General features: G+C 34.6%; 1 long non-coding RNA gene across 1 annotated transcript; it reads right to left on the bottom strand.

Annotated features, from left to right (window-relative positions):
• Nucleotides 1–6,860: 6,860 nt before the first annotated feature.
• LOC113313679 lies at nucleotides 6,861–9,344 on the bottom strand. Its single transcript, XR_003341981.1, has 3 exons — nucleotides 8,907–9,344; nucleotides 8,089–8,781; nucleotides 6,861–7,633 (listed from the first exon to the last, which is right to left on the bottom strand). It is a non-coding gene; the product is annotated as an uncharacterized LOC113313679 (long non-coding RNA).
• Nucleotides 9,345–11,584: the final 2,240 nt, after the last annotated feature.

Raw genomic sequence — 11,584 nt, 5'->3', positions numbered from 1 at the left:
ATCTGCAGTCAAGTTTTTTAAAGCTGTGGATAGGAAAGTTCTTCATAACTCTCCTTTTTAAATAGATAAGCAGAAACCTAGTGGAATGAGTGGTTTCTCTTTTGCAAAGATTATCCCAGTCCAACCTTGGATTGGAGGCCTTATGCTCAGTAATCTTGTTGAAAAATGATTCTTGTATTTTTCTTCCTCTTATACAAGAATCATGATATACAAGAGGACTGTAATATAATCTTGTTACTTTCTGTTTGTGCTTTTACCAGGTCTTGTTCGTGAACGGCTTCAGCTTTTTGGATAACCAACTTCTGTTAGGGTTTGGTAAAAAGGGTGTTTCTGGGAATTCTACATCTGTATTCCTTTTTAAAGCTCTACCTCTTCAACACTCTCATTTCATCTTCTAGTCTTTCAAGTAAAGAAAGTGATGTATGGACAGTTCTTTTTCCTTTAAAAAGGATTCGTTTCGATTCTTCTGACAATGAGACATGCTACGAAAAACATGTCTCTTCTTCTGATGAGAACCCTACTATCTCTCAGTTTGATAAGCTCTCTTTAACCATGAATCTCGTCTTGGAACAAGTTCGTGCTCTGAAAAATGAACTTGAAGTTTCTTCCAAAAGACTTGAGGAGAAAATGGATAGTCTTGAATCCAGGATTGACCTAATCGAAGATGAGCTTGAAGAATATAGAGAATACGAGAAGATTATTCAAGGTGAGAGAAATGATTGATAAGAGGTATATATACCTAGTAAGTCTTCTCTTGAATTAGTTGGAAGAATAGCTAGCGTTTTGAATAGCGACGATTGTGACTACACATAGCTATTTTTGTTTTCATCTTCTTATGTTATTTTTTAGGTTTATTGGTTTTTAAATTCTAAAAATATTTGGAGGATGATATTATTGCAGTATTAATCTATTTTGAAGTATTGCAATATTTTTATAGGATATGTATTGTTTGCGTCCGTGAACTTGAAGGTCCCATATTGTGTCAAAAGTAAAGTCGTTCATAAATTGATATTCGCATTAATGAAAGGACGAATGGACTTTTGACAATTACAAAAGTTATGCCTATGCAGTCATTTATTTGATGGAAAATACGATGAAATCTTTTGTTTGACAAGGATAAAGTCTACTATGTCGTTATGCAAAGAGTGATGGAAAATAGAATAGATCCTTGTATGTTATCCACGGTACTAATCTTCATTGATCCATTTTGTTATGCTTTACCGTGAAGACTCCATTGTGTATCTTATGTTGAGCACCTTACAATTATGTCGATTAATATTGGCCTTGTTGGTCGTTCCATGAGATGCTATATGTTGAGCATTCTTGAACTAAATTAATCATCTTGATTGGTTATTTAGTTCTTTGCTCCGAAAGTCTTCTTCTGTCGAGCAAAATATTTTGATAATTAAATTAATTTCTTCGGTAATTAGTTTGGTTGTGTATTCCAATTAGATTAATTGTATGTTCTCTTGTAATTAATCTAGTTGAGTTTTTCATATATTCCACAAGTTCTTGTGTTGAGTATATGAACGGCTATACTAATCATGTTCTATTGGTTGATGTAGTCGTATATTCCGTAAGGTTTTTCTTATGTTGAGTATTTGAACGATTAAGGTAGTCATATCCGTGTGGTTATCTTAGTCGTAGCTCCGTAAGTTTACTTATGTTGAGCACATTCAATTAAATTGATCACTTTTGTGGTTTGATTTAGTTGCGTATTCCGATTAAATTAATCATGGGTTTACTTGTGATTAATTTGGTTGAGTTTTGGATATAAAAAATCATTTCCATGGTTTTTGGTGTCCAATTAAAAAATCCTTCTTTTCTTTCGAAATTAAGGTCGCTCTTGTTGTTCTTTCGGGAATGACATCAAATGGGGGAGAGTTCTTTTGAACTTGTGCTTAATGGTAATATCTTGCAGGGTGTGCGGCTGTGGAATTTTATAGGGGTTATCTTGTATCTTAAAACTCCTTGATGAATGCATTTAGCTTCGGCTTTATGATTGCATCTAAATTAAGTTGGTATGTATTTTTTATTTTAGTCTATGAAATGTCTCTTGTAGAAATTTCATTATGATCCCATTCTTTTACCTTTGCCAATTTTATTGACAAAAAGGGGGAGAAATAATGTAGTTCACACTACAAATACATATGGTTTTCAGATCATTGTGTAAGGGGGAGTGGTTTCCATGATCGGGATGGAGTATTGACTGAGGGGGAGTGATACATATCACCATAGTATTGTTGTTAAAGTCGTGATACAATTAAACTTTGATGTTACATAATGATACTAGGACACTGTATAATAATGATCGAGAATCCCGATTTCTCTTATTATTATAGCTACGGATCTTCAACAACGGTGGTGCTAAACTTACAACCTTTGGGATCATTGGAGTACTTGGAAGGACGAAGATTTCAAGGAACGTTGAAGATTAGACTATGAAATAGGAGCCACTAAAGTTTATCTTTTTTGTATTCCATATGTATTAATAGTTTTGTCACTAAAATTGACAAAGGGGGAGATTGTTAGATCATAGCTCGGTCGACCTCGCATGCGTTGCTATATCAAGCATGTTTGTCAATGTTAGTGATTAAAACTATGAGTCTTGATTTCTAGTCTATTATAACGACGAAGATTCATCATACAACGACGAAGATCTACTCAAGGAACCGTGGAACTTCATCAACAAAAAGGTATGTGGAGACTTGAACTTATCTATCACTCAAAAGTCTATATATTCTATCTCCGACTTCTTATGAGACAAAAAGTCGTATGCTACATAGACTGGATCATACACATTTGACATTTAGAGCTGAGTAGTCACTACTTATCTTTTTATAGAAATTGTGTGTTGGTAAAGTGTTTCGCTTTGATCAAGTTTATCTTCACCTAGTGACAAAAGTCATGAAAAGTTTCAATTACTTTGAGAATTGCTCTGACGTGAAATGGTCTGTGAATAACGGCTATATAACGTCCTCTGAGAATGTCTCAATGATTGGAATGAGAGTTTAGATTATATAACCATGTATTCCTTAATCCGAAGTTTTCGAACTTTGTTGATTGCGAGAAACCAGAGGAATTGACTTTTCCAAGTCCGCGAACCCAGTTTACGAACTCAGACCGCGAACAGTCGGAAGTTCTTGTACCGAGAATTTCTGCTGGGATTCCAAATTCGTTCGTGAAGTTCAAGTCCGCGAACTGGCGGAAGTCTCTTTGCTGAGATTTTCTGCTGAGTTTGGAAAACTCTGCCGGTTTCCTTAAGTCCGCGAACTTGTTTGTGAGCTTAAGTGGTTATGATCTAAAGATGTGCTCTGAACATAACACTTAAATTACTAAGGAATGTTTTATGCAAACCGTGGCTATAAGTTCATGAGACGATTCAATCGAATCGAATCATCTTTGTTTCAATTGTGTCTTGTATAGTTACATAAGATCTCAAAGCAATTGAACAACTCTCTAACTAGTTCATTTGAGTCAATTAAACTAGTTATGGTGAAGAAAAACTAGGTTAATATGAATTGATCATATGGTTAACCTTTTGGGTTACTATGTTGAACCAACATACACGTACACGTTTGGGCATGGTTTTCACAAACCCAGTAAACGTCTACCCAAGTGTGTGTGACAATCTAAGTTTTCGATCTAACGGTTGAGAAATATTAGCTTGAATCTAAATCAGGTTTTCATCTAACGGTGAATATGGATTGCTTTGTAACTAAGGAAAAACCCTGATTTGAAGGCTATATAAAGGAGACATCTAGCATTGTGCAAAACTAATCCCCACACGTCTGTGTGATACTAGTGCGCTCGCTAGAGTCGATTCTCCTTTAACCTTTGGTTTTCTTCTCTAAAACCAGGTTAACGACTTAAAGACTTCATTGGGATTGTGAAGCCAGACCGATACTACTTTTATCGTAGTTGTGTGATCTGATCTTGCATCTTCTATCGTACGAGTACAATCTATTGATTGGCTTGAGATCGTGAGAGTTCTCCGATAGGAAAGATAAAGAAGTCACAAGCATCTTCGTCTCACTATTTGAGATTTCTCGAAAAACCGCTTGTGTAGTCAAGAAGGATTGTTGAGAGGTGATTGATTAATCTAGGCTGTTCTTCGGGAATATAAGACCGGATTATCAATTGGTTCCTGTTCACCTTGATTTATCAAAAGACGGAACAAAACCTACGGTTTTTCTGTGGGAGACAGATTCATCCTTTGATAGACTTTTCTGTGTGAGAAAGATTTGTTTATTATCAAGTCTTTGATTTTGGGTTGCAGCAACTCTTGGTTGTGGGTGAGGTCAGCTAAGGGAATCAAGTCCGCAGTATCCTGCTGGGATCAGAGGAGTAGGAGTACAACTGTACCTTGGGTCGGTGGAAGACTGATTGGGGTCCGACTATAGTCCAGTCCGAAGTTAGCTTGTAGTAGGCTAGTGTCTGTAGCGGCTTAATACAGTGTGTATTCAATCTGGACTAGGTCCCGGGGTTTTTCTGCATTTGCGGTTTCCTCGTTAACAAAACTTCTGGTGTCTGTGTTATTTCTTTTCCGCATTATATTTTTATATAATTGAAATAATACAAGTTGTGCGTTAAGATCATCAATTGGAAATCCAACCTTTGTTTGTTGATTGATATTGATTGATCCTTGGATATTGGTCTTTGGTACCGTCCAAGTTATTCCTTGTATTTGATAAAGACTCGCTATTGTTTTTAGCTTGAGTAAAAATCAAATCAAGAGAGAGATATTAACTCCTTGAGATACTTTAATCTAGATTGAGTCTGACTGTCTAGTTGATTCTCTAGTAAAGTATTTCGGAGTTTGTCCATACAGATTGCTAATCTAATTATTGGGTGTTGTTGTTAGACCCCCGCTTTTTCAAATTGTTTTAGTCCGATTCAATTCCGGATAAGACATACTAAGTTATTTGATCTTAGTTAGACTTATCAAAGTGGAGATTTCGGTTATTCAAGTCTAACCGAATGCCTTAACAAGAAATGCTAGTTAACTAACCTAGTACTTGTCTTATTTAAAAGTGAAAGGTCGAAGTTATTATTTGAATAATTAGAACCTGATGAGAAAAATAGAGTTAATTCTGATCTTTATTTTGGTCTTATCAAACAAGCGATTGTATTTGTACAATCGGTTTAGCAAAAGAACTAAGGTGATTAGTCAATTTTTGATTTGCTAAACTATTAGGGAAAATTGCTTCAGGAAATTGTTTCCTTGGTAACATATCAAAAAAAAATTACTTTGTAGTTTCGGTTTTGATATTGGTTATCTAAAATGGTGTGTGGAACCCTCGTGCTCAACTCTTACAGGTTGCAAGTCTTTTGAGATTTCTAAGATCCTTTCGGTTTGTCTTTTATTTGCTCGTACCTTTGTCATTTTGTGACAAAAAGGGGGAGAAATATATGGAGTAAACAAGTGATTTGGTATCACTAAGGAAATGACAATGGTGCTTAAACATTATATCTAAAGAAAGAGTAAAGCATAAACTAAGGGGGAGTAACACATCATATTGATACTTGTAGTTATATGGACCACAAAGGGAATAACAAAGACGTGCGGATTGAAAATCTACCTATCTTACCTTTATGGGGAGTATTAGCTTTGTTATTATAATGTCAACATCGACATTTATGAATTGAATGTATACAGGTTATTTATGAAACTCGGAATCAATCGTATGTGTAATGAATTCTTGTAATTTGTTTATCCATATGATGTAAGAGTTTTGTCACTAAAATTGACAAAGGGGGAGATTGTTAGAGCATAGCTCGGTTGAACCCACCAAGTGTTGGTATGTCAAGTTTGGTTGTCATATTTTAGTGAATCAAAACTCATTTAAAGAGTCGCTTGATTATTTACTAGAGTCAACTTCGTATAGGTTAGCTAGAAAGTTGCTAGGATATGAGACTTACAAGTATTACATGAAGACTTGAAGAAAGTGAAGAAGTAGAGAGCTACAACGACGACATCATCCTTCCACTTGAGGTTAGTAATATTTGACTTGAACTGTTTCATTCCTAACGTATCTTTCAAGTCGTGCATATTGAAAACATAACTGTGAAGCTGTGAATGATTATACTCTAGTTAGACATAGTATTAAGGAATTACAATACGAAGTATAACGTTTATCTTTTGAACTTCGTATAAAGACATCGACATAATCGTATGAATGTTATTGTGATTATGTGTATGGGTATGAGTGAAGATTTCATTCTAGGAAACAATTTTTTACATTCGTTTAAAGGAAGTACAATTTATAAACTTGTTTTATGAATCGAAAGGGAAATCGCTAGGCTTATTGGCATTGTTATTCATTGCAAATCTTTGGATTACCAATATGTGTGTTTAGTATAACCGCTCATAACTTGTTTATGTATCTTGGTAAAACTATTCACAATACCTGACTTTTTTATTGGTATGACTTTTATTAGTGAAACCGATCTTAAGTAATCACCTGAGATGGTATGATCGATATTTGTAATTGGTGTGACCATTCCTAGTCATTGGGTGACCGATCCTAGAACTTAGTTGAGAATAATCACAAGATGTGTAATCGATCCTTGTAGTAGGTTAACAAGTTTTAGTAATTGGTGTGCGATCCTATAACTTGTGCAACCGAACACAAGTTTATACCATATACAAGGTCTTTCATGCCCGTGCATTTGCACGGGCTAGTCTTATTTAGTTGCTTTCCGTTTTTGGATCATAAAATGGGGGACGTAGTGATTTGCTCAACAAAATTCTGACCAATTTTTATTTTGCTTCAAGATCAACAACTTTACAAAGAATTTCATAACTCTTGTCAAATTCCATATATCAAGGTGAATTGGACGATATAACATACCTTAAATTACTCATCTAAAAATATATATCAAACACATTCTCTTTGTCTATAGTTAACATAACAACACTCAAAACATATTCTCGTACACAATGCATTTAACCAACTGCATTACGAATTTCACTAATCCCTTCCCCTGCGCACGTTGTTCAAGCTGCACTTCATTAATATACATCATTGGTGCCTCTTCCTCCCATACAAACCGATACTGTAACAACCCTATCAAACGCCAAACACGGTGCCACCATGTCCTTACGTTTAAGGTTCTTTTTGGGAACCCTTTTTTCTAGTCCATATAGGTTTACATATTGACCTTAAGGAGATTCTCGATATATCTCAAGGAAATTCTGGATATATCGTTTCTTATAAATGCAAATAGATGTCATCCAACTCCTAAAGTTGAATCACGCCTGTACATGCTTGCTTGATGAACGTTCTTTTGTACTCATCAATCTTTCTTGAGAAATCTAGTCATTGATATACACAAGGGACATATAGTATACGTTTCCGCACATAGTGTACACAGGGGAAATAAAAATACAAATCAAAAGAAGAAATATATAGTTTCCTTCAACAAAGAAAATTACCAAGGCCGCAAAATTAAGCATATAGATCTGCTGGTTTTGGGTCTTCACAGTTTATTGCACCTTCGGACTTGATGAATTCAATGTTTTCATTCCAACCAAGTGTGACCGCAAGGGAGACCTTTAAGTTTCAAATTGGTTTCTCTGTCAAGGTTCATAATTTCGACATAACCAATACCATCCTCATAGTTTGAAAGCCTGCAAATGGAGATCATTTTCTTCATTTCAACTTTAACAACATTAATATTAAAAAGTGAATTTGAGTTATGAATATGCCATCTCCTACGTGGATGTTTGCAGTTCAATAGTTTAGCACCATATTCAACGTAAATTAAAAGCATTATGTAGACCAAACAATTGATGGTCTGCAATCAAAAATCGAAAAAGGTTGAACAACTTAAGACAGAAAAGGTCTAAAACCATGAAAATAATTTCTTGCGAACAAAATGCCAAGTCCAAAATATGTTAGGCACGAATCAAAACTAAATTTAAGGTTCAAATTAATCTAACATTATGATTAGCTTATTAATTTTTCTTCATACGTAATCCAACTCTCGGTCCATCTGTTAAATAAATAAGAATGGTCGAGAAATAAACCGGAAGTTCGATAACCTTTGAATTAACAGAACATGGAACTGTGGGGATAAACATACCTCGCCATATATAGATAAACATGGATTCCAATAACAAACCATGCCTTGTAGTTCGCCATCCCATGTTGTTTTCGGTCTCTGCATAGATGGAAAACCCAACCACGGACTTTTCTCAAATTATAAGTTTTCTTCTCCTGCGAGTTTTTCACAAACCCTAGGAACAACACAGATATCCATGACATGTATAGATAGAAGAAATAAACTCAATAAATCATATCTTTTCTTACATCACGATTTGTAAGCCTAAATCACAAAAGTGCGAAAAAATATGATCGTATTCTGTCTTCAATAATGTCAAATTCCCACATACTAAAGTCAAACTCAAAGATATATAGAAAGATGCAATTCTACTAACATCTTTGATATGTGGATTTTGTTACAGTATAAACACAATTTAAGATTATGAGAACTCAGAACTGCAAGATGTGTCGATATGTGGATTTTGTTATATTCTGATGACACAACAGATTGCATAAGTTGAAAGTTAGCCGTATCGATAACACAAAAGATTTCATAAGTAGAAATTTAGCCATTAAACATTACTTAAATTCAATAGTTTGGTAATATATATATATATAATCTGATTAATAACTGAAGAGTTCATTACCGTACTTGGGACAAAGTTTTGTGAATTAGATTTTCTGGCATGTAGTATTTCTCTTCTTTTTGATCTTCTTTAGCTTCATTCTCCTTCTGTCAGATACGAAATTATCAATACCATTATGTTAGAACGTTTCTAAAATGTTAGTTACTGAAAAGCTTATTACCGTACTTAGGATATAGTTTTGCGAAGTTGATCTTATGGCATGTAGTATTACCTTTCTTTCTGATCTTCGCTGGCTTGATTCTCCTACTGTCAGGCATGAAAATTTCAATTAGCGTAAGATTTATTATTCAACGGAATGTGAATGGGCTGATTGATTGATTTTCCTCGGCTGCATCTAGTTGATTATGTGCATCGATTGCAAGATGAGATCCCAATGGCTCATGTAGGAAGACTCTATTCTATATCGTTGGTTATTTGTAATCTTCTGGAATATGATTTTTTTTTTGTTCTTTTCTTTCCTTATTTCTTATAAGAAACTTCTGTAGTCTCCCTTCCGCTGATGAATAATACATCGAAAGGAAAAGGAAAAATGAAACCGATTTTTCCGAACATAACATTTATAGCGAAAATAACCAAACGACGTCTTTTGAGATACTAAAGTTAAAGGAAAATTCAACCCTGTTTGTAGTGAAAATTATGAAACGATGTGTCTTTTGATATATTTGAACCTTGAGAAACTGAAGTTGAAGAGCAACTTAAACCAAAAGACGTATTTGGTTACGTTAATGTTGTTACTCTTGGGGGTTTCTTCTAGTGTTGCCACATCATCAGAAATCCTATTCTTTGTATGACATGGCATTTCACATGGCGCTCTATTTTTCTAGCATTTCTGAAAATGAATGTTGTGACGCCATATAGGATCCAAGGATTGTCCTTTATCCTTTATATAATAAAGAATTGATATGTGGTAACCGATCCTAATACCTAGTCAACCAACTTTTGGTAATTAGTGTGACCGATCCTAGTACCCACATGGAGATAGAACCGAAACTTGTTTTGGTAGAACCGTGAAACCCATTAATGGTGATTGAATGTTTTTGATCAATCACATAGTTCTTGGAAATCAGATGAACCAATTCTAAACTCGTTTGGAAGTGTGGCAAATCGGTTCCAAGATTGTAAATATGAAAAAGGATTTACAAAATAAAGATGTCGACATACTTTGAACATGTGCAGTAACTCTTATCTTTTATTGTTCAAAGATATTCCTTAATAGCTAAAGGAAAGAATCCCGGATCGAAATAAATTGAGAATTTTTTAATTAAGGTTTTTAGTTTTATATGCTTTTAATTTCCAGCAATTAATATGCATATCTTTAGAAAATAAAAATTGGTAATATGCATTTACTAATTGGAGATTTTCTACTGAGATTTCGGTCAATATTTGGACAGAACATTTCTAGGAATTATGAAAACCGAATTTAGAAATATATTGCATATCTTGAGAATATTTTCGGTTTTGGAAATTCCTTGGTGTCCAAACTTCCTTGGTCTATAAATATTAAAGTTTGCATTTCAAACAAACTAATCCTCAGAGCCAGCAAAAATACCTAGTTGTGTTGTTACTGGTGGAGCCGTCTATTTGGAGAGGAAAGTACCCTAATTAGGTGAAATCTCTTAAGACCACTCGTTTTAAAGACTTCTTTGGGATTGGGAAGCTCTACGAGTACCATTGGTGGGAAACTAGATAATTGCAGTTTATTATTAGTTTTCGATTGATTTGATTGACTAACGGTGGTTGAACTTTGATTGCACCTAGTTTGTTTATGCTTGAGAATCTTCTCTTCTGATATAAGATTCACTCAAACTAGATCGAAGTTTCGACGGGGATCTTTAGACTGTTTGTAGATCTAAAGACGTCTTGTGATAATCCATCGTTAACAGACTCCGTTCTGTGTGTGATTATTCACAAGAGATTCAAGTTGATTGTGTGCAGGTGTTTATTGAAGGTCTAAGAAGATTTGAAGACAAAGAAGATTGCTTATTTGAGTTCATAATCTTTGGTGTGCACAAAACTTGATCGGCTGGGTATCCAACTATAATCGGTTTATCTTTGTGATAATCTTGATGGATTAGTTGAGTAGATCGACATCAATATATTGTCTTTGTGACTAAGAGTATTGATTGCAAAATCTAGACAATTACTTTGGTAGTTGTATTGATAGATGGATCTAAGAACCTGACAAAGGAGTTTATTGGGATAAACGGAAGAGCCTTTTGTCAAACTCATATCACTTGTTTGAAAAGAGTTGTTACCGAACAGATTTGTTGTTCCTTTACTGTTTGGAATACGAACAAAAGGAATTGTTCCAAGTGCGTGACTTATTGCAAGTTGGAGGCGCAGGGATACAGATGGAACTAGGTGAACTATAGGTTTAGTTGTTTGGTCTCAACTATACGAGGTTGGTTTAGATTTTGTATAGCGGCTTAATCCTGAGAGTATTCAATTTTGGACAAGGTCCCTGGGTTTTTCTGCATTTGCGGTTTCCTCGTTAACAAAATCTTGCTGTGTCTTTTACTTTTCTATTTCCGCAATTATAATTATTTTTATTATAATTAGAAGTAAAACACACAAACGTTAATTCATAATTACTTGATAGCAATCATATTGTGTTTGGTTAAGTCTGAACCTATTATCAAGTAATCATACTTCGTTGTTGTATTTTCTCGATATTGTATCCGTAGTCAATCACACAAGTTATCTTGTTGTCGTATTTTCTCGATCTCGTATCCATAGACGATCACACGAAGTGTGAACTGATTAGTTGTATTGTCTCGACTCAGTTTACAGACAATCACTTTCGGAGAAAGGACTTACAGGTGGAAAAGTTTTAGATTGAGGTTTATTTGGGTACCCTCGTCTTTTGAATACCCTTGACGGTTCTTGTAA

This window comes from Papaver somniferum, chromosome 9 (assembly GCF_003573695.1).
Source record: "Papaver somniferum cultivar HN1 chromosome 9, ASM357369v1, whole genome shotgun sequence".
Classification (NCBI taxonomy): Eukaryota; Viridiplantae; Streptophyta; class Magnoliopsida; order Ranunculales; family Papaveraceae; genus Papaver; species Papaver somniferum.
This window is presented reverse-complemented; position numbering and strand designations above follow the sequence as displayed.